The sequence below is a fragment of the Drosophila erecta genome, unplaced genomic scaffold, assembly GCF_003286155.1.
Source record: "Drosophila erecta strain 14021-0224.00,06,07 unplaced genomic scaffold, DereRS2 tig00000092-arrow-pilon, whole genome shotgun sequence".
Classification (NCBI taxonomy): domain Eukaryota; kingdom Metazoa; phylum Arthropoda; class Insecta; order Diptera; family Drosophilidae; genus Drosophila; species Drosophila erecta.
In genome coordinates, this window is record NW_020825207.1 from 14398554 (window position 1) to 14420197 (window position 21644).

Sequence of the window (21644 nt, forward strand, 5' to 3'; positions counted from 1 at the left end):
CATTTAGTTGTGTGTGAGTGGTGTGGGCGGGGCAAACAATCCAATCCCTAACCGACTTTTTCGGCCTGGTTTTTGAGGTGGAAGTCGCCGTTTTCTGAGGGGCTTCTCAAAGCTTTAAATTTGATTTTTATTTGCCTCGGCCGTTGTTAGCGGCAAACGATTTTTTTTATCGCGCACAAAAACTCGTCGTCCTTCTAGTCTTTGATTTAATTCAGCGGAAATTGAGTTTTGGCTGGAAAGAAAATGGTGAAAAACAATATCAAGTGGTGCATGAAAGGAATCAAACACTTGATAGATTTTTGCCACTCCCTTTGTGTGTAATATGAACTTCTTTGTGCTGGAACTTTGATTAATTTCGTATTCGAGGTATTAAGAATTTAATTGAATTTTTCAAGTGTGCAGCCGATAAGGACTCAATTTTTAATAATTACATTCAATTCGTTTCGCTTGCCGACGCCACATTGCGTATACGCACAGTTGCACATACAAATTCTCCGTCCGCCTTTTCATTCCTTTATTTTAATCATTTTTTATATAAGCCCACCGAATGAAAGTGGCTTTGCACTTTATTCGTATTTCCATCATGACTTTTTCCATAATTATACTGAGCGGTTGGTGAAGAATGCCAGTAAAACGTATTATATAAATATTACTATGCAATTAAAATGTAAAATAATAAATGTTTGTTTAGTTCTTTGTACTTTGTACCATTGTTGATATCCCCTCAACATTCTTCTGTGTGCAATGGAATTTTCGGGTCAATACGAAACAGTAGCGAAAATATTCAATATCGTAAACCCCAGGATAATTGCACTGAACAACTTTTACGTGTGGGTTAAAGAAAAAGATAATATGCAATAAAATGCTCTTACGTAGTTTACCTCTACCAACGAAACACCATTTTCCCATTTATTCCGGCAAATGTCATTGCAACCTAATTACGCACATCGAACTTGCTACCCTTGGGAAAATCGACAGAGAAACCAAATATGCAATCAAATTTTGTCAAACACACAATGTGCCCCCAAACTTTTCGGCCGTTTCGAGGAGCAGGACATGTGGCCAGCAATACCACTGAAGGGGGTCGGAAAACAATTGCCCGGCCACGCCCCCGAGGCAGCCCACCAACACCACCACCGCCCCCCGCCCCAAGGCCGATCAACTGGTCATTCAATTTTGCAGGCCCACCGCCCTCGGGCGCCTGCATTATGCAGCTTACCCCGGACTGATTTCATTTTCGTAATTACCTCACCGACTCGAACCACGCCCCCAAACTCCCCCACTGCTCAGCAGGCTGCTGCAGTGAGAGAAAACTAGCTGAAAGTTCCTTAGTAATACACATAGTATTTAATTTGTTATTGCATATTCGCTTATTCGCACATGGCATAGTATTATTGTAAAATACAATCTATTTCCAGGCTCTATCAATAGACAGATTTCATGGGAAAAAGGTTTTGTTTATTATTCATTTTAATCTACAAGTATAAGCAAATTACAAACCAAAGCAAATTTAAGCTAAGAAACTGTTAAGAAACGTATTTATTATAGGTAAGCTGATTTTAAACTTCTCATATCTATCTTTAGTTGTTAAACGCACTTGTATATATTCTTCAGCATCAATTATTTCGCTCAGTGTCCCGTACCCTTAGGTTATCGACAGGTGGCGCACTGAGGGCTTGTGCTCGTTGGAGCTGGCTTAACGAGTTGATTAAATGCTGTAATTGATGAAATTGCGAATGGGGATGCAAAGGTGTAAATGATCGGCTTGGAATGCCGCCTGGATAAACATGTCATTGTCGTTAGACGATGCCGGTCGATTGGTTCAGCTGCCAAAGTGATTCCGACCCATCCCAGCCAGCCAGCCAGCCATCCATCCATCCCTCCATTCCTCCACCCAACCGCCTGTCCAGCGAACCCTTCGCTCCCGCTCCTCCTTGCTCATTGACCATCATCAGTGGGCATCAATCAGAGTAGCGCCGGGAATGCGAGCGTATTCATTTCATAAATATTTGCGGCAAGGGTCGAGGCACGACGACTGCATAAAAGGGTCGCAAAAAAGGCAAACGGGAAAGGTCGGAATAAAAAATGATTTAAAAATTGAAAGGATTATGGGTGAGCGGCAGCGGAGCGCGTTAATGTTGATGGTCGGATGCTTGGATGGTTGGATGGTTGGATGCTTGGATGGTTGGATGGGTTCCCTTGGGTCGGATTCTGGGGACCTGGGGACGGGTCTGCTGGTATGTGGCTGGTGTCGCTGTCAGTCAAACAAAACAGGATTGAAGCTGAAATCAACGAGTATGCCAACAGGCTTGCTTTTGTTGGCCAACAATATAATTTGAACAGGAATGGAAAATAAACGAGCCGCACGAGATGTGATTTTTTCGACACAGACAACAAGAACGCAAAAAAGGCACACAAAGCGTGCAGTTTTGGTATAAATCAAACGAAATATGTGAACAAAATGGTTTTTATTTCGACTCGTGAAACCGGAATAGACATACAAAATGTGTGGACAAGCACGGTGGCATAAACGGATCAGCTGAGTTGCAAGTTTTTTTTTTTAATTTTACCAAAATTACTATTACCTTTAAAAGACACTGAGGATTGCGAATGCAACAATGAACTGGATAGAGACTTTATAAAATCGTTGAAAGCTGAAGTGTCTTGTAAATAGTATTATAATCATTTCTAGTAATGATTACACCAATTAGTGTTATTCAAGCACATTTAATTTATTTAATATTAAGCAGGGAAACATCCACTGTACTTAGCATTTCATTTTCATTACCTATCCTCTTCAATCCTTCCTCTCTGTCAGCCACTGTGCAGTGACGCCTTTTATTTGAACACTAAAACACAGACACTGAAAACAAATATATTTTCCCTTTACACGAGACTTTTAGCTGACAAGTCTCACATTACTAGAACGTAGTCATAGTGATTTAATTATCACGAGTCGTATTTTATGGAACTATATACATTTACGGAACTAGAGCTGCTGAACTTCTCGCCGTGTATCCACATGGGTGGACTTTCCTCCGACATTGTGTGCATCCTTATCCCTTGGAACGGACAACTTCTACGGCTGCTGCTGGCAGTTTGCACAACGATAAATGTTATAACTGAGCTGGGGATTTGCAGCTACTGTTCGGGAGCACGGGAGTTTGGGAGTGGAACAGCTGCTGCTTTTTGGGCCGGACTTGGTCTTGGACTTGGATGGGCAAAACTCAATTTATTGTCGGTGGCCGCAAGCAGAGGACTCCCCCCGCACTTGCCCTTCGCACAAAGCGCCCCGCCAGGACATTATCCATCTATCACATTTTGTGTATCTCGCTCTGCTCTCTTTCATCTGCCCTGTGGCTGTGTTTGTTCGGCTGGCATTTCCACATTTCCCTCGTTTCCACATTTCCCTCGCTTCCACTTTGCCCCACCACCAACGACGTCGGCAGGACTTTATGATGTCCATTCTCGCTTTTCGGCGTTGACTGCTGAAAATTGAAAATCATAATCGCATCAACTTTCTGCACCGAAAACTTTCCCCACTGCCTGCGAAAGTTCCAAATTTCTCTGCGACTTTCACCCATCCCCCAGAGTAGGCAGTGCACAAAAGTCTGAATGCTAGAAAGATAATTTGTTGAGATTAGTTTTACAACACAATGCGTGGGTATGCGGCGGGTGGGTATGCCGCTCCTGTGTGTCTTGGTTAACCTTTGCTCATTGTGGTTGCCTTTTATCAGACAAACCGACAAACAGACAAACCGACAAACTGACAAACCGACTGTGGCTCTGACCAACTTTCGTGCATATAAATTATGTGCAAGTTGATTATAAAACAATGCAAAACTGCCCAAAAGTTTTCAGCTCAAGTTGACGTTAACTTTGATAGTTTGCCCTGGACCCACTGAGAGCCACCTTTTCCCAGTGGCTCACTGGGTGGCACAAACGAAATGGGGGTGGCTCAAGCGGCAACTTACGCACGGGGTGGTTTATATTTCATGGAAAAGCCATTGTGAAGAAATTTCTTTTATGAAATATAGTGATTTCCCTTTCAAGACTATTTATTTGGTGAATGCTGTCGCTCCTTTTGATTCCAATTTAATTCAATTTGAGAAAGCCATTCAAGGACTGCTACCCATAATGCCCAAACTTGACTTTCTTAAGACTGTCACAGTCTGATAACTTAATTTAGAATATATATGTATATGGCTAGCTCCTCGAGTTGGTAAACAATACAAAGGGAAGCTTAATTTTCGCAGTGTTTAAGATAGAGATACTTTACTCAAACTAGAAGTTGCTGGCCCAACCTATCACGTTGCCATCTCTGTGTGGCCAATCAGTAGCCAGCAGCGTGTTTTCTACACTAAGTGGTGCTACCCCCTCCTGTTTCAGCTCTCCCCCTGCCCCATGCCACCGTAGAAAATTAGCGTCGCTCCGTTGGCCATAAGCCTGTCATGATGTGGCAAGTTGGCAAGTCGGTGCGTCTGCCTGCCACAGAACTTGTGGTCTGCTTTGTGCCATGTAATTGTTGATTTTATGCGTACGCCTGGCCATTAACGTGTTGCCCCAAGCCATCAGCCCCAAGCCCCAAGCCCCAAGACCGCCGAGCTGTTGGCCGTGAAAAGCGAAGCGGCAATTAGGCCAGTCACAACTAGCGTGTCCACTGCCATCAGGCTCGGGGATGAGGTGGGAAAATTATTGTATCGGATGTGTAAATTTGAGCAGACCATTTCCAGTAACTCTCGCACACGACGAATGGAATGCAAGGCTACAATTTACTACAAATGTCAAAATAAGTGTAGCCACTTACACGGATAAGCCAACATGAAGAGATATACATGGATATATTTAATACATATGTATATCCATTTTCAATCAGTTAAAGTACAAGCCCGAATTCGAGCATGTTCCGGTTTTGTAGATATTAGTAAAAGCTCTTGTTATAGTTGATGCTTAAACCCTAAATAAAATCTGTATTTGGACAAGTATCTGATGGATATTCTCCTATACAGCCCAATGTATCGCCCTTCAACCAGTACAAGTATTTATAGCCGGTGTCAAGCCCTTAGTTTGCGCCAGTTTTGAGCATCATCAACATCAGTGTCATAAAATTAACATTAAAGTGGCAAAGGGATCATAAAAATAAAAATGAAATCAACGTATTAACTACACGACACACACACACACACACACAATCGCACTTACAACCCCGCAGTCACCCACACCATTAGGGGTGATGAGGGGCGGGGGGGAAGACAAGGATAAGCCGGGCTCACGCCACATGGAAAATGGAAAAGGCAACGAAATAAAATCAATTCAAATAAAAAGCATAAATACGACCACAGGAAATGAAAATGACGACGATGACTGCGGCAGAGCAGCCCAAGGGTGCGTGCCCGAGAATGACGAGGAGCGGGGTGGAAAGGGGGAGAAGCGAGAAAAGCGGGGGGAAGGCGGGAAAATGGGAAAATGGGAAAAGAGGGGCGGCGCTGGTGGGCGGGCAAACATGTAAGCGCACATTTTACGGCACAAGCATTTTCGCTTAATAAAATGTTAAGTGGGGGAGAAAAAGCGACAGACAAAAAGCAGCGACAGTTGATGAAGGGCAAAGGGAAAGCCAGGGGTGGATATGGGTGGTTGGGTGGCCGAGTGGGTGCGTGGGTGGGTGGTGCGATGGCCGGGTGGTTGGGAAACCCATCCAAAGGACAGACCAACTGACGAAATGACTGACAGTCGCTGGAGGGAAAGTCGAGTCTGACAGAGGCAGAGTCGTAAAATTATATTTACAACACAAACAAAGCTGTCGACAAGGCGTGGCAGCAGGGGGCGGCGTTCGGCGGGCCGAGGGCGGGGGGCAGTGGCCGGAGGGGCGGGGCAAAAGGACGATGAAGCTCAACACAATGATAAGCATGAAGCGGATGAGAGACGCACACGGTGCGAAATTCTAGGCTTCAAACATGAATAAGACCTTTTCCACACTTAAGTAAGTCGAAAGAAAAGTATTTTACTTAAATTTAGTTTGAAAAATTTAATTTGACACCATATACATACATATAAAAGCATTAATCACTAATTCAGCATTTTTTTAAATTAAAAAATTTGGACTTGCAATGAAAAACATATTGATAATAAATATTTAACAACCATCTGCCATACTGAAAACAATCCATATATTTTATGGTTTTATGGGCATTCCAAATTTCTCCCAATGCAAGCACAGATAAAAGGAAAGAGACAGCAATGTGGCGAGTGAAAGAGAGGGAGAAAGTAGCGCCAGCAAAAAGGACGACGCTTTGGTCGGTCCCTCGCTTCGTTTGCTTTCACCCGGAGAAAGGGAGCAGCGAGGGGAAGGGGCAAAGGACGAGAAGAAAAGCTGGGGCGAACAATTTCCCGCACTCAAAAAATAACAATGGCGCGTTGAAAATATCCGCTTCCGTTCAGAAAGCTACCAAAAGGAAAATACCCGAGCAGAAAGAGACAGCGGCCAAAAAAAAAGAGGAAAAAAAGAACAGAGATAGAGCGATGCAGATAGAGTCGTGGCAGCTGGGAATTTTCGGAGGGGGTTTTCCAGCGGGGGAAAATTCGAGGGTGTGCACGTCACACTCCAAGAATTTAATTCAATTTGAGCACAATGAAATCATATTTTGCAACAAAATGTGGCAAAAACGGGGAATGGGCACTGTCAAAATCACAGAGCGCAACGCTTCTCATTTCGCTTTCCACATTTTCAACATTTCCACCCGTCCGCCCAGTGACCGGCTCAAGGATGAGTTTTTGTCCCGAACATGTTGGCATTAATATTTATTTATCCGCCAGCTGAAGTGGCGCCCCTTTATTATTCATACAGTGGTGTCCTTGGCGGGGCGGGGGGACGGTGGCGTTGCGAGGCGGTCCTGTTTAAATAGCGCATAAAATAATAATGGCTTCATTAGCATTCCCATTCGAATTCTATTTATTTGCCCAACTTTTCAACGCACATAATTACATAATTTGCTCGGTGCGGCCGGCAGGATATACATATGTATGTATGTATGCATTTACGAGAATGTATGGCTCAATCGATGTGCAACATTTTTGGCCAGCAACGCACACAAACAAACGCCCCTTGGGGATTATTTTCATTTCGGCAGGCAACACACACATGTGCCTTTAGATCTACAGTGACTGGCAGCAAAATGCCAATGTTATTTTGTTAAAAAGTGCGGCTTGAAATATTTATTTGTTATTATATTAAGGGGACAAAATGCCCACTAAAATAATAATTATTATTTAATTGGCTACGAACTTAATATCGTAATAGTGCCAAGTAGGCAACATTTTCTGCCCGCAAGTGTAGCAGGATTTGTGAGGCTTTTTGAGGTCCTCTCGTCCTTTGGCCAGGCACTGAGCCGTAAACTGAGGGCATCCACTGGCAACGGACCATTCCGGAGTGAAATATTGCCAGCATTGACAAATGTTGTTTGCCTGAGCACCCTTGGGCCCAGGACGTGCGTGTCCTTCCCGCACACACTCCCCCCTGAGTGCCACTCCCCCATGTCGGCGCCCACTTCCTGAACTTCCTTGTGTTTGTGTGTCAGCAAATAAAATGAAAAATATTTGAACTCTTGCAAAAAGCGCACAAGGATATCAATTCCCCAAATGCCTTCGATGTGAGTGTGCGTGCATAGTCAAATCCAACTAGAAATCACAATCACAGCAATAAAATTGAGAGAGCGTGCACGAATGCCAATGGAAAAACAAGGAGCAAACACTTTGCCCAAGTATATTTGGTTGCAGGAGCACAAACAAGTTTTCCGGCAAAGGAAATGCCAGCGAAAGCGTCGAAGCACTTTTCGCTCCCCTGAAAAAGGATGAAAATATTATGAAACAGGGCTGGATTTAAACGAAGCTGTTTGCCATAATTATTATTACTATTTGTTACTAACAAAATCATTGCTATCATATGTAATTTGAAGAGATTTTAAGGATTACACGTTAGTTTGAAATCATTGGGCAAAAGGGAATAATGCACAGGGCTCCTAAAAGACGACTGTAATTTTATTACGCAGCACGCCTATAAATATGCAACACTTTTTTCGAATGTTGCTCACCTTGCTAATTAAATATGTATAAATGCAATAGAGAGCCTAATTACCCAAATACTTGAACAAATAGACGTGCACCAGCTTAAACTATGCGCTCCTGATCAGAAACTTAGGCAAAGTTGAATTTATTTGCCTTTTGCTTCGACGACTGCCAAAGGCAACTTTCAAAATGCTGATGACGAATTGAAAATGCCCATGCTCTGCTCCCAATGCTCCCTATATATGTAAATGTATACATATGTATGTATGTATATATATGTATGCACAGCGAGGATATTTCTTGCCCATCATCATAATAATAAGCCGGTGGCACAGGAAGGCGAGAATTACCACTGTCAAAGTTACACAAAGGTCAAATGGAACATTATGGCTTTATTTTGCGCCTAATAAATCTCATTATGTCATTATATGCTACTCCCCCAACCGCCGCCCACCGACAAAAAAAACCGAAACAAGGAGAAACGGGCGCAGGACGAGGGGCGGTGGAGGTGGCGGTGAGGTGTGTGCGTGTGTTTGCCAGCGTGCGTGTTGTGAGAAGGTGAAAGACAATAAGAAGGAGCAAACGGAAAGGAAGAACAACTACAACAAAAGGCAACTGACTATAGGCGAACGACATGCCAATCAGTAATCAATCCTCAGGACCCCACCAAAAACAATTTGCAGAGGCATAGCAATAACAAGAGCAACAAACGCAATACAACAAACAACAACAGCGGACAAGTGAGAGACCACACGACGGCACTGTAAACAAATTGGAAAGAGATGAACATACGTAACTGCGCAATACATATATATGTCATATGCAATATGGCGTCGGCAGAGCAAGAGAGCGTGAGAGAGAGCTCTAAGAGCGCACGAGCGTGAGCGAAAAAGCCGCCATTAAAGAAACGCCGCTCAGAGGCGTTTGTGTATGTGCATGGGAATGCTAGTGTGTGCGATGTAAGGAGTGAATGTGTGTGTAAAAAATGCCGCAGGGTTGTCAGGTTGCTGAGAATATAAAAGATTAAATAACGCTTATTATAAGTATCTGGGAACTTTATTGCGTGTTAAGTGATCGGAATTCAGGTAAAATATTACAGAAGCTATCGAATAAATACAACAACCCTTTTGGAACGAAATAATCACCGAAATGTATTTGTTATTTCCCCACATATACCCGACAACCCTGCGCGTTGCTAGCCAACTCTCGCCTCTCAATTTATGCGCTTTTGTACGCGTTGCTCCTTCGGTTCGTTCGGACAGCACGGATAAAACGCTGTCGCCAAACAAAAACATAAAAAACACTGAGCGGATCAGGTTCTATCTTTAATTAAGAAAAACAACAACCCAAAAACAACAAGAAAGAAGGACTAAGGTCTGTGGATAAGAAGTAAGCAAAGCTGTTCCTCAGTGTGATATCCTCATGTGCATTTAATTTAATTCATCTCGACAACAAAATAAAGTGTTGTTGGCCCCTCGCTCTCGGGTCGTATCGCGTATCTGTGTGTGCGTGATTTAGTGTTTCGTCGCGTTTCAAGCAATTAACCCAAAGCAACGTAGAAATGCCAAAAACGCATTAAAAATTATTACTCGTCGCTGTCTGTCATTCACAACAGACAAAAAAAATGCAAAGAGAAGAGTAACAACAGCAACGAGGAGAAGAAGGAGGAGAGCGACAATCATACACAAGTGCTATTTGCCGCTACTCATAAAACAAATTACCCACTTGGGCCTGACTTGTGCGTGCGTTTGTATGTGTATCTCTGTGTGTTAAAAGAGCAGCGTAATCATCATCACCAAAAAAAAAAAGGGAAAGAAAACTACTAAAAAGTAGTAGTAAAAAAAGAAAGGAAAAGGAGACGAACCAAAATGAGAGTGTGGCACTGGCAATATGTTGCTGCCAATAACAACAACAGCAACAGAAGCTTCATCAGTTGAATAGTACCGGAATAAAATTACTATACAGCCACTGCATGTGTTTGTGTGTGTGTGTGTGTGTATTGCGCTCTCTGTCTCCCTCTTGCTCTCTCGCTCGCACTCCCTGCCGCTGTGTATGTGCAAAGCTTTTTTATGTTTCGCACAAACATTGCGGTAAAAGAACGCCGACAAACGACGAACTCGTCGTCGCTTTGTCGCTCTCGCCAATTTCCGCGCGTGTGCAAGGTGAAGTCGCGTCGCGTCAGTCCGTCGGTCGTTTGGTTTCTCTTCGTGTCCTCCTCCCCCGCCCCCGCTTGCCGTATCTTTGTCGTGCAACAACTCCCCCGTGTGTTTTTTTTTTGTATGCCCCAAGCTCTGTTCACCGCCTCTCTTGCTATGCATGTACACGTGTATGTGTGCGGTGGAGCAGCTTCTGTTCTGCAAAATACATACATATGTACATGCGGAGAGAAGGCAAGGCAACAGAGCTTGGACACGCGCTCCCTCTCTCGCTGTCTCCCTCCCTCGCCTTACTCAAAGTGCCGTTTTTTCGTGTATTTGTAGAGAAATAAAGGAAAAAAAAAACAACAACTAACCTCATAAAAAAGTTCATACATTTGTCGCAAAAAAGAAAAATAGAAAAAGCAAATGCAAAAAGTGTCAAAGAAGTGAAAAACAAGCAGAAAAAGAAGAAGCAGCAGCAATAGAATCCAGCAGAAGCAGTGAAAAGCAGAAGGAAAAGCCAAGTTTGACTCTCTGTCTCTCTCTTTCTCGCTCTTACATAAATGGAAAATAATTCCTGAGATTGCGCTGCTAGGAAAATTTTGCGGATTTGCATTTCACCTTCCGTTAGCTCCGGGAGCTGGGAGTTTGGGAGTTTCTTTTGTGGATTATTACGCCCTCTCGCGTGCTCTCTCACTCTCCCCCAACCCCCCTCCACGATAGACGCTCACTGTGGGTGCGAGCAGGCCAGCAAGCTAAGGAATCATCACCTGCCCATCGCCACCCACTGCTCATTGCCACCCGACCCCGCGCCCTCTCTTCATCTTTTGGATGCTGTCTATAAATCGGGAACGCGCATATCCAGAGCAGAAATTGCGACTATTTTGGATTTATAAAAAGGTAAGTAACAGTAATTAATTTGTTAAATTTGCAGTAATTATGGGGTTAATAGACAAACGACCAACCTTTAGGTGCAATAAAATCTCTATTGCTTATGCTTACACATTTTAAAGATGCTCCACACTTTCTCTCTTGCTCGCACGGCACAGATAGCAATAGCGACAGAAGGAGAGAGAAGAGAGGGAGCGAGAGAGCATGGGCCTAAATTGATTTCCAGTTTGATTAATTACCGCTTGCCACTTACCGCTGCCGCATTTAACACAAGTATTTCGTGTACACATTTTTTTTCGAGCTAATGCCAATTAAGGCGTTTCAATCTAAGCCGATTTGTAATTAAATGGAGTTTTTTGTTGTTATTTCGGGCGATTAGAAAATTGACAGGCCGGGTGGTGTGCTTGGTTTTTTTTTGTGTGTGTTACCTTTTAGAGATTTATTGAAGTGGATTTAATTTGGGTTTTTGTTCGGCACCAATGGAATGGAATTTCGTTTTGCAAGCGTAATGTGGGAAGACAAGCGGAATTCGCGGGTCATCAAGAAGAGGGCGATGGGGGTGGGGCAGGAGAAGGGGGGAGGGGGCGGTGCAGCGGGGGGCATGGGAATCGCTGTCGAAATGGAAATGCGAATCGGAATCACGCTCACCTAATGAAGCCTGCGGCGACGCGTCAAGCGAAGCGAATGGCAAACAGCGCCGTAGGCGAACGAGCACCCGAACGATGAGCGATAAACAAAACGGGAGAGCGGTACGGCGCAAGGGGTGGTGGTGGGGGTGGGGTTGAAGCATTGATGGGCGACGATGGGGAAAGGGGGCGGCACTGGGCGTGTTTTTCATTTACTCGAATTATGAAAATGAATAACGGGTGTGTGTGTGTGTTTGTCTGATAAAATGGAAGTGTGGAAATGTTAACAATTTTTCACTTATTTTCCATTCTAGATGTATAAATACATAAATAATACTACACAAAAAAGCATATTGACATCTATTTTTATATATGGTATTACCTAATACCTTACTGGATATAAACTAGTATAAGCTTTACTGTGCTAATCTTTCACTTCCCAACTATCCATTTGGCCATAAATTAAGCGCCATAAAAAATACATTTACTTAACGAGCATTTCGACTTTATTATTCTGCTTATCTGTGCAAATTGAAATTCTCTTCTAATTCCGGAAGCAAAATCTGCGTTGCCTTATCTGAAGTTTATTTAAATTTTAAGTTTATGTAGTTTGAGGCAGAGGTGGAGGCTTGTTGTTGGCGTTTCTCGTTTCGTTTTGTTTGCTCATTTTTCGATTTAATTAAGTAAACATTGCAGACGCATTTCGGGTAAACATGCCAAAAGTGTTTATTTAAACAACTGTTTAGTCATAAATGCATAGATACACTTGCCGATACACACAGCTACAGATACGCACACGCAGATACAATTAAGCGACTATTAGACAGCGCTGTCTTGGCCCGGCCATAGCACTAAAATATTTTACACAAATGGCCGGTACAAAGTAAACCGCACAAGGGGGCTTCATAGTGGGGGGAGCAGGGTGGTATGAAAGAGGTGCGAGGGGCGGGGGAAGGGGGTAATCTGGCTTCCAGTGGCGCACACAATCGTGACGCCAACTTAGTTACGGTCATTAGCACCAGCAGCAGCAGCAGAGCGAGCCGAGCTTGTGTGTAGAACTGCATGCACATACATGCATAGATATGGAAACGAGCCCGGGAACATGGCAGCACACTCATATTGCTACATACATACGTAATAATTTGTCACACTGTGCGTCGGTAAAAGTTGCCAGCAATGGCCAAGTTAGTCAGCCAACCCGTCAGATACAGTTGATATTTGGCCAACAGAACCTTAAAGTGTCACAAGCCAACTAAGCTGGGATGCCAAGATAAAGTTTATGGTAAAGCTATAGTATTCGCTGCTATTATCTGTAGTTTCTATTTTGTTATAATATATAAATACTTCCATTAAATAATTTGTATTTTTAGATCATTGTATCTTAATTGCTTCAATTGAGTCCCCTTTTGTTGGTTTTTCGAACATACCTCACTTTGCCCGTCTGTGCACTGCAGCCTTGCTCCACGGTAACCGCAACTGCCGCAGATGGCGGCCAACAATTGCAGCCAAGAGCCACGTTAACCGACTTTGGTTTGCGCATTTGCGAGAGCACCAGCGTAATTGCCCGTCGCTCCGTCTCTTTCCAGCATGCATAAGCCTGCTCTTTTGCACCCACAGCAAATGTGTCAATTGGCTGACAAAATATTATACGAATATAATTATAGTGTTCATAATTTGTAGCATGTGCCCGCGCTGTTGTTGTTACCACTTTTGCTGCAGAGCTCGTACATATATTATTTGTGTTCTTCTGGCTTTAAGCGAGCAGTAGTTACAGAAAAGCCATGGCAATCTGGCATTGGCCCCCGTTTGCAGACATTTATTTGTCCATTTGTCTGTCAGGGGGGCCAAACAAATGCCAGTGCCCCCGACTACTGGGGCCCCACCCAAAGGCAAGGCACGATTAGACTTAATTGATTTGTTCAATTTTCATAAAACGCCCCGACAGTGACAAACGTGGCTTCGTTTGCCAAGTCAGTTGGTTCGATTCCGCCCCCGTCCGTCTCTCTGTCCGTCTGACTTTCCGCCTGTCTAACTGCCTATCTGTCCGCCCATGCGAATTAGCATCGAGCTCCAAGTTTGCAATTTCAATTTCAGCTCAGTTCGGTTTAGTTCTGTTTCAGTTCCAGCAATGTGAAAATGGATTATATTCCGTTTTCTCAGCACTGACAGGCGAGAGCCAAGGGAATACTGTGTGCAAATTGAATTGAAACCTTTTAATTTCACGGAATTCGATTGGAATTGATTCTATTTATTAAATTTGATTAAAAAACACGCTAGAAGCTTGTTATTTGCTTACACAATTCCCAAATGCATTATCTTATTGATAATAGAGCTAAGTGGTACTTCATTTTAAACCCGTTTTATTCGCTTAGAATAAAAAGAAACCGCTGTTTAAGTCTGTGATTTATCTGCACTTAACTATTTGAGATAAGATAAGTAAAGAAAAACCAAAATACTATATACAGAAAAACTCATTTATAGACAAAAAAGTTGTACTATTAATCATTTTCTTGTTATAGTTTTCGAGTTTTAAAGTACTAATAAAACGGAGAACTTTACCAGAATCAACACAATGCGAACGATAAGATAACTTAAATATTATAATATCAGCCCCTCCCTAAAATGCGACGAACATTTGGAACCTCAGAAATAAAGCCAAACTGAGGAACTTGTGTATATGGCCATCATCAAAATCCATTTGCTGCCATCATGACAATGGCTGAAAATGTTTGCACCACTAAATCAAGTGAAACGAACCATAAATAAGCAATTCGAACTATAAATAAATTGCATTAAATTTGCAAATTCTGAATTTTCAAATGAGCTAAAAACAAGGGCAGTCGACACAATGGGGGTTTTTAGGGGGCTCGGGGGGCTAATAACAAATAGCCGGCAATCAACAAGAGCGTCATTAAAAAAAGCAAATTTCTGAACACGCTAAACACATGTAGGAAGGCAAGAACAACAATAAACGGGTAGGGGGGTAAAACTACAACAACAGGGGCACGAAAGCGTTCAACGTTCACTAGATAATGTGGGCCAACTACAACAATACAAACAAAATACAACAACAGCTGACGATGATGCAGAGGCAAAAAGCGAGAGATACACAAATATACAAAAACTTAATTCCCATCACGAGAAACGAAGCAAATTGATTGTGATGATGTTTTTTAAATTGACTCTGGGCCGGCGAGTGGAGCGTGAAGGGGAGGGGAAGGGTGATGGTGAGGGTGAGGGGGTCCATACACACACTTGAGCATATGTATGTGCACATGTATTGTGTATCCGTGAGATACAGTATCTATGGGGCGGGAAGGGGTGACGCCCGCCAGCGGGTATCGGATCGCGCAGTCAGCCATGTAAATGAATGCTTTTGATAATTAATTTATGCTGCCAGCCACAGGGCGGCCCGAACATGCAGATAAATTATATATTATACACACACAATCACAATATCAATTTGCATATTTATATATTTCGCCGTTTTGGCAGATGGGTAGAGGCCAAAAATGAGACGAAATGAAAGCTCAATAAAAAACCACATTTAATGTCATTTGAACACGTTTAATTTTATGCACATACATATACGTATTCATTTATTTCTCGCCGTGCGAATAACTCAATTTAAACTGGGACTATGCAAAGAAGGGAGGGGCAAATTCAATAAATAAGAACAATTAATTATAACGTGTAAATATAGCGATATCACATTGCGATAATCTCAATTAATATTTATGTTTTATGACACAGTATAAATAAAACGAAATGAAAACAATTCCTGATAAGCAGCCGCTGCAGACAACGTAAACAAAAAAAAAAAAAAACGAGCGAAAATAAACTGAAATTCCATTGTCCAATGGAACATTTCCTAATTACATTGATGCCTTTTTCTCCATTTTCCGCTGACAGAAGTTGTGGCAAACAATTATTTGTTGCATTATTTTCGCAGGCTATCGACCATGACGTTCAAATGGTTCTTTATTTAAATTTGTACTAAATCAGTTGAGTTTTTATACACAACTTACAAATTAAAAACAGCTCGATTGATACATACAAAAAAAGTTAAACAAGCTGTGTTGGTCCGTGCTAATTGAGCGCACATACAAAAATTGTCTCGCAATTTGATAAACGAGCTAAAGTTTCCATAACAACAGCGCGGGTGAAAAAAATCGTGTAGATTTTGACTTGTTTATGTCTTATCTGAGTTGATATGTTGTTTAATTGTTTTGGTTTTTTTTTTATTGAGACACACGCGCCGACAATTCTGTGGCCAGAAATAGCGAAAAATCGAATAAATTTAGTTGGTTAAGTGTAGAGAAATTCCGGCGCCTACAAAAAGGTATCATCTTCTTTAGTTTCGATTGTCTTTTCAGTCATAATCCGCGCCGAAAGGCACCGCATAAAATGTATCTATGGGTCATGCAAAGGTTTTTCAGATTCTATTCGTGTGCCCCATAAAACTCACTCTGTTGTTTATGTGCCTAGCGGCGGATTTCAGTTGTTTTGAAAAGGGGAGGAGAGAAATCAGAGGCGTAGGTGGTGGAGTTTGGTCTCCGAGGTTCGCAGTCCATCAAGCTGGCTCGTTTTGGCGAGTTTATTTGTTTGACTGGCGCGTCGTCGACTTCGACTCGCTTTTTCTTGGTTATTTATTTTTTTCCCTCTAAATACCAGCTAAGCATTTGCAACCAGCAACAACAATGAGAGCGCCTGCTGAGCCCAATGCTACTGAAGCTTTAATGCTTTAACTGCTTCCTCGTTTTCCTCGGCCTATAGCCACTCCTGCTCGGCTCCCTCATATTTATTTTGATATCTTTTATGATTCTTTATTTGGCGGCTTTAGCTTCCCCGCAACGCAAATGAAACTCACAGCGAGGTATCTTTGGGCTTTACTTTTTCCTATATTTTGTGGTTGTTGATTTATTTTTCTGTGTGGCAGCTCCACCGCCACTCATTTTTTGGCCCCTCGCCTATTCTCGCCGTCGTTACTTGGGAAGAATGTAAATAATCAAGCCCAAGGAGAAGGCAACTTTATGGTCGATATGGATGGCTTCACTGCGGAGAGGGCCCTCGACTTGTATAGTGAGTGCTCCTCCACAAAGCAGGAAATCTGTAGGGAAATGTGAGAGAGATTCGTTTTGCGGATAGTTAGCCAGAAACTGTGAAAACTATTTACTTGCCTTACTCAGTTTGACGAAAATCCTGCAAAAAAATACTAGTTTACAATTAAGTATTGCCACTGCAATTGGCAGCTGCTCAGTTTCGCTCGCAGTTTTTTTTACACTCCATTTTTTGCCTGAAATAATTAAACAAACATACACCTCAAGCCCAAAAATATAAAAAAGAAACACGCTGACTGCCTGCTTAAGCTTTATGGCCATAAAAAGATTATGCCATATACATTTCTCAGTGTGTGTGTTTTTTAAGTTTATTTTTCGTTTATCTGTTTTTTATGTACCCACGTTTATTTTTTTTCCATATATTTTAATTTTTTTTCCCTGTATTGTTGATTTTTGTTGGTTCGGTTCATTACAAAAGTTTCGCCGCAACAATATTTCATGTTTATTAATGGGGGGCTTGTCTTTTGTAAATTGTTTAATTTTCTGCGATGTTTTTGTGTAATTTACGTAAATTGCCTTTTGTATTCGGCATGATTATCGTGTACACACACATTTAGATGGATTGATGTTGTATATAATAGTCATTATCCCCATGATTATTATGGACATTTGCGTGATAATTGTAGGTATCGAGAAAAAATAAGATAGTTCGTCTCGTTCTGTCTCCTTCCATCAATAAATTGCTTAATACGACATGGCTCTCTGCAGACAATTTCAGCTATACGTTTTTTCAACTTTATTTTATATTTTTTCGGTTTTTTTTCTAATGTCGTTTTGTGGTTGCATTAAATAATTATCATAATTTATAGGCATGCAACAACAATTACGAACTTGACTGGTGGATGGGGGGGTCCAACAAATTAGTTGCATTTCAATTGGCATAAACTGAAGTCGGCAGCTGTGGCTCGCTTCCAAATGATTAAGTCCGTTGAGAGAGGTATGAAAACAGGCTGAATTCCATAGACTTGCTCTATTGACAGGCGGTATCCGATGGATACACACACTTGCCACTCTTGGCACTCTTAACTTTATTAATGAACGGCTATTTGATTTCATTTTTCCAACTTCCAGTTTCGAGCTTAACGCTAAAAGCGCCAAAAGAAACGATGGCAAGATAAACAGCATTCAAACCCGCGCTGTGCTCCTTCGTCTTTTCTCAGATTAATGAAGCTGGCATAAATCATGGAAAACGCTTAAAAAAAGATGAAAAGAGAAGAATAAAATGCGAATAAACGCGAAAATACAGAGGCAGGCAGGCACTTTGCATATTTTAGCAAATATTTATTTGGGGGCATGTCAATTTCACACTTGATTGCAGGCAGTAAATCAATAAAAAACGACATCAACGAAATGCCAAAGAAAATTAAAAACTTGGACTCGCTTGGAACAAAAAATCTTAAACAGCTCATCTAAAAGCTAATGGCCGTAATGCACTGAAATACAAGTAGTATATTGAAGTATATTAAAATATAGTAAAAATACATTAAAATGTAATTGATATACCATGCTTTTAATGTGATATATTACAGTTTCAATAAGATCTTACTTCAAAAACTGTGTTTTTCTTCTTGTGTGCGTTTGTATAATAAATCGCGTGCCGTTTTTAACACTTTGACGTGCACAATTGAAATTGCGAAATGGCTTTTTGCTTGTTGCGCTCTGCACGGCCCCCCGTTTCCCCCCACCATCCCCCCTTCTAGCCGAACAAGCAAATTAGCTGCAACATTTTTCTTTTCCTTTGCATTTTGCAAAGTGAGAAGAAACACTTGAGGCAAAGCCAAGCAAACGCAACGAGCAAAAAAAAACGTCTAAACCGAAACAATGCCAAAAAGGCTGCGAAAACAGACACCCTTACTCTTTGGTTATTTTGTTAGCTTTTTTTGTTGCTGTTGGTGGTTTATTTTTTGTTTGCCAATTGCAATTGGCTTTTAGTTATTTTTGTGTATTTTGTTTGCTATTTGCAAATCTCAATGCAGCAGGGAAAATGTGAGGAATGACTACAAAGCAATTTGCAAATAAGTTGAACAAATATTTTCTCATTCAACTAGTTTATGGTCATCAGCGATTTTTTGAACTTCTTGGGGATAAACAGATACAGATACCGATACCGATACAGATACAGATACAGATACGGATATGGAGTACACTTTGTATTTGTTATGCTGTGAAAGCAAATAAAATACATTTTCTATCTGTCTATCTGAATTCGCACTAATAAATTTACAGACTGCCACACGAGAAACGGCAAATTGCTGCCACAAATGGGAGCAGCAGCTGCCATCGAAAAATACACTTGAAATCAACGAAACTATAAATCATAATTCACCATAAAGATACAAAATAGATCAAATCAGGTTAGCAAATAAAAAACAAAAATTATTAACTTTAAATCAATGTGTAGTACATTTTACTTTAAAGGTAAAGTTGATATATAGCTGGCCTTATAATTCATGGAGTTCCGACATATTTTGTAAATATTTGTACATGGTTTTTGAGTGTATCTTTGCGAAAACGAGATTAGGTTTAATGAAAACGACCGCTTGTGTGCAGCTGACTCCGGCGGTGTTAATTTTTCCGTCTTTTTTCCGCGGCTGTTGCAACTGTTTGCTTGCCACCACCCGGCAGCTCCATAAAAACGCTGAGAAATTTGTTGCATGCTGCGTGCGTGCAGCCCAACTAGCTAAACTTGCAACTTGTTTCACAGCATGCCACGAATTTGTGCACTGCCTGCCCCCTTTTCTCTCCTGCTCAACACTTAACCGAATTAGTTTCAATTGCACATTTTTCAAATGCCTCGTGGTGGTTTTTTAGTGCTTTTCTTTTTGGTTTTTTCTTGTTTTTTATGACTGAAACAAAGCCAAAAAGCAAACCAGTTAACAACGAAAGCAACTTGTCTTGGATTTGCCTCGATTCAAAGCGATTTCTTTCTCTGTCGCGGATCGGATTACAATTTGTTGGTCAAGTGGAAAGAGAGAATGTGGCGCGGCAAAGTCTGCCGGCAATTAATCACCATGCAATCGACAATTATTCCATTCGAGTTCGTTCACAGTTTTTCTTTAGCTTTTAATGCATTTTTAATGGCATTGTATATGTTTCCTGTTTTTACGATGCCTAATTAATCTGAATTGTTCAAAGTGTAGAGCATAACACGATAATTTGCATTCAAACGAGTCTTTTCAGAACGAACTGATCTTTAACTCGATATAACACCTGGAAATTTAAGGGTACTATGGTATTGAAATAATTAGCAATTAAGCTATTCGAAAATAGAATGGCTGTTTCGTCAAGTGTTCTTCAAATACAGCAACGGATATCCAAAGATAAATTGATCTGAAATATACCCAAAAAAGTAATCTCTTAAGCCTGGTATATACACAAATAAATACGTATTTAAATCGTTATAAACTTTGTGGTTGAGACTTACAAATGTTTCCCTTCACACTCTTTTTGCCATCCGCCTGTCTTTGCTTTGTTGGCCAAAGTTTTTAGCCAAGTCCGCCACTGAAGCTGCGTTTCTGGCTCAGAGGAGTGGAGTGCAGTGTGGAGCAGAGTGTGGAGTAGAGTGGAGTGGATTGGAGTATTGCTGGATTCGAGGAGACATGACAAGGCGGAGGGCTCTGGATCTGGCTCTATACTCCGCATCCCCGATCCCCATAAAACTTGCAACTCCGCAAGGAGCAACTTGTGCGCTGTATGATGAGAGGGGGGAGAAAAATCGGGACGGAGTGGAAAAAACTTTGTCGTTTATATTTCGCTTCCCATTTGCCAGTCCTCTTGCTGTTGCATCCACTTTTTGTTTAATATTAATGTTTACCCCCACCACTTCTCGAATGTTTTCTTCGTTTATTTTTTATTTTTTGCTTTTTATTTTTTGCTTTTGTTTGTTTTGTATTTCATGCCACGTTCTTGGGTTCTTCTGTGAAAAAAATGAAAAAAAAAGAATTCTCTTGTTCTTGCCCCAAGTTTTGTTCTGCCTTTTTTCTTGTCGAGTTTCTTTTTCAATCCAACTCCCCTGGCGTTCTCTATCTAAGCCCCCCTCCCCCTTTCTGGTCCAAATTGTTTGTGCTTGCTCATGCGAAATGTTTTCGCCGGTTTGTGCGAGTGTGTTTTCAGTTTTCAGACCGCTTCTTTTATTAATTCTTGCCTCATTTTCGTGAGCATAAAATGTGGATTGTATTTGCTAATTCATTGTTTTTCCCGCTGTGTTCGCTCTGGCCTTTTCCGCGAATTGACCGCATTTCCCCAGTCGGCTTTTCGAACGCCAAACCATTTACATATATTTCTTATACAGTCGAACTTGTGCGAGACATGAGTATAAATATACTTCTACGGAACTGAACGATGATTAAGCAGGACAGCTAAAGAGATATTACATCTCTGCTACTGGTTTTTGTTCTGTATAAGAGCATTATAATAAACTGCAATCGCTTACAAAAGCATACACCCTGATTTCCCTTTCATGGCACTCCAAAAATCCTAGAGCTACATAAAATCGGCGGTTAAATACGCTTAATAAAGCGCTCAAATCTCAGCTAAAGAGAGTGGGGGATCAAAAAAAAAAAGTGGGGGGAAGGTTGAAGGAGCGCCGGATGCCGCACAAAAAGGCAGAAAAAAAGAAGGGAGAAAAGCCGAGAAGAGGGAAAAAATAAAGGTGAAGTGGTATTAAATTTCATATGCGTCGTTGCTCTTTGGCTCAATGTCTTGTAGCCCATTATCTGATGGGCAGAGCTGGGGCATCTGGGGAAACTGGGGAAACGGAGGAACTGGGGGCCAGAAAAGAACACTTAAGCCTGAAATTGGCAGCTATT

General features: G+C 41.6%; 1 protein-coding gene across 2 annotated transcripts in view; it reads left to right on the plus strand.

Moving 5' to 3' along the window:
* Positions 1–9261: 9261 nt before the first annotated feature.
* Positions 9262–21644, plus strand: part of LOC6547071 (mucin-19) — a 77748-nt gene continuing 65365 nt past the window's right edge. Inside the window, exons 1-2 of one of the 2 annotated variants that reach the window (XM_026980165.1) lie at positions 9262–9811; positions 10542–11099. The gene's annotated coding sequence lies outside the window, so the exon portion shown is untranslated. The remainder of the gene's footprint in view (positions 9812–10541; positions 11100–21644) is intronic. The other variant, XM_026980164.1, reaches the window with a different exon arrangement.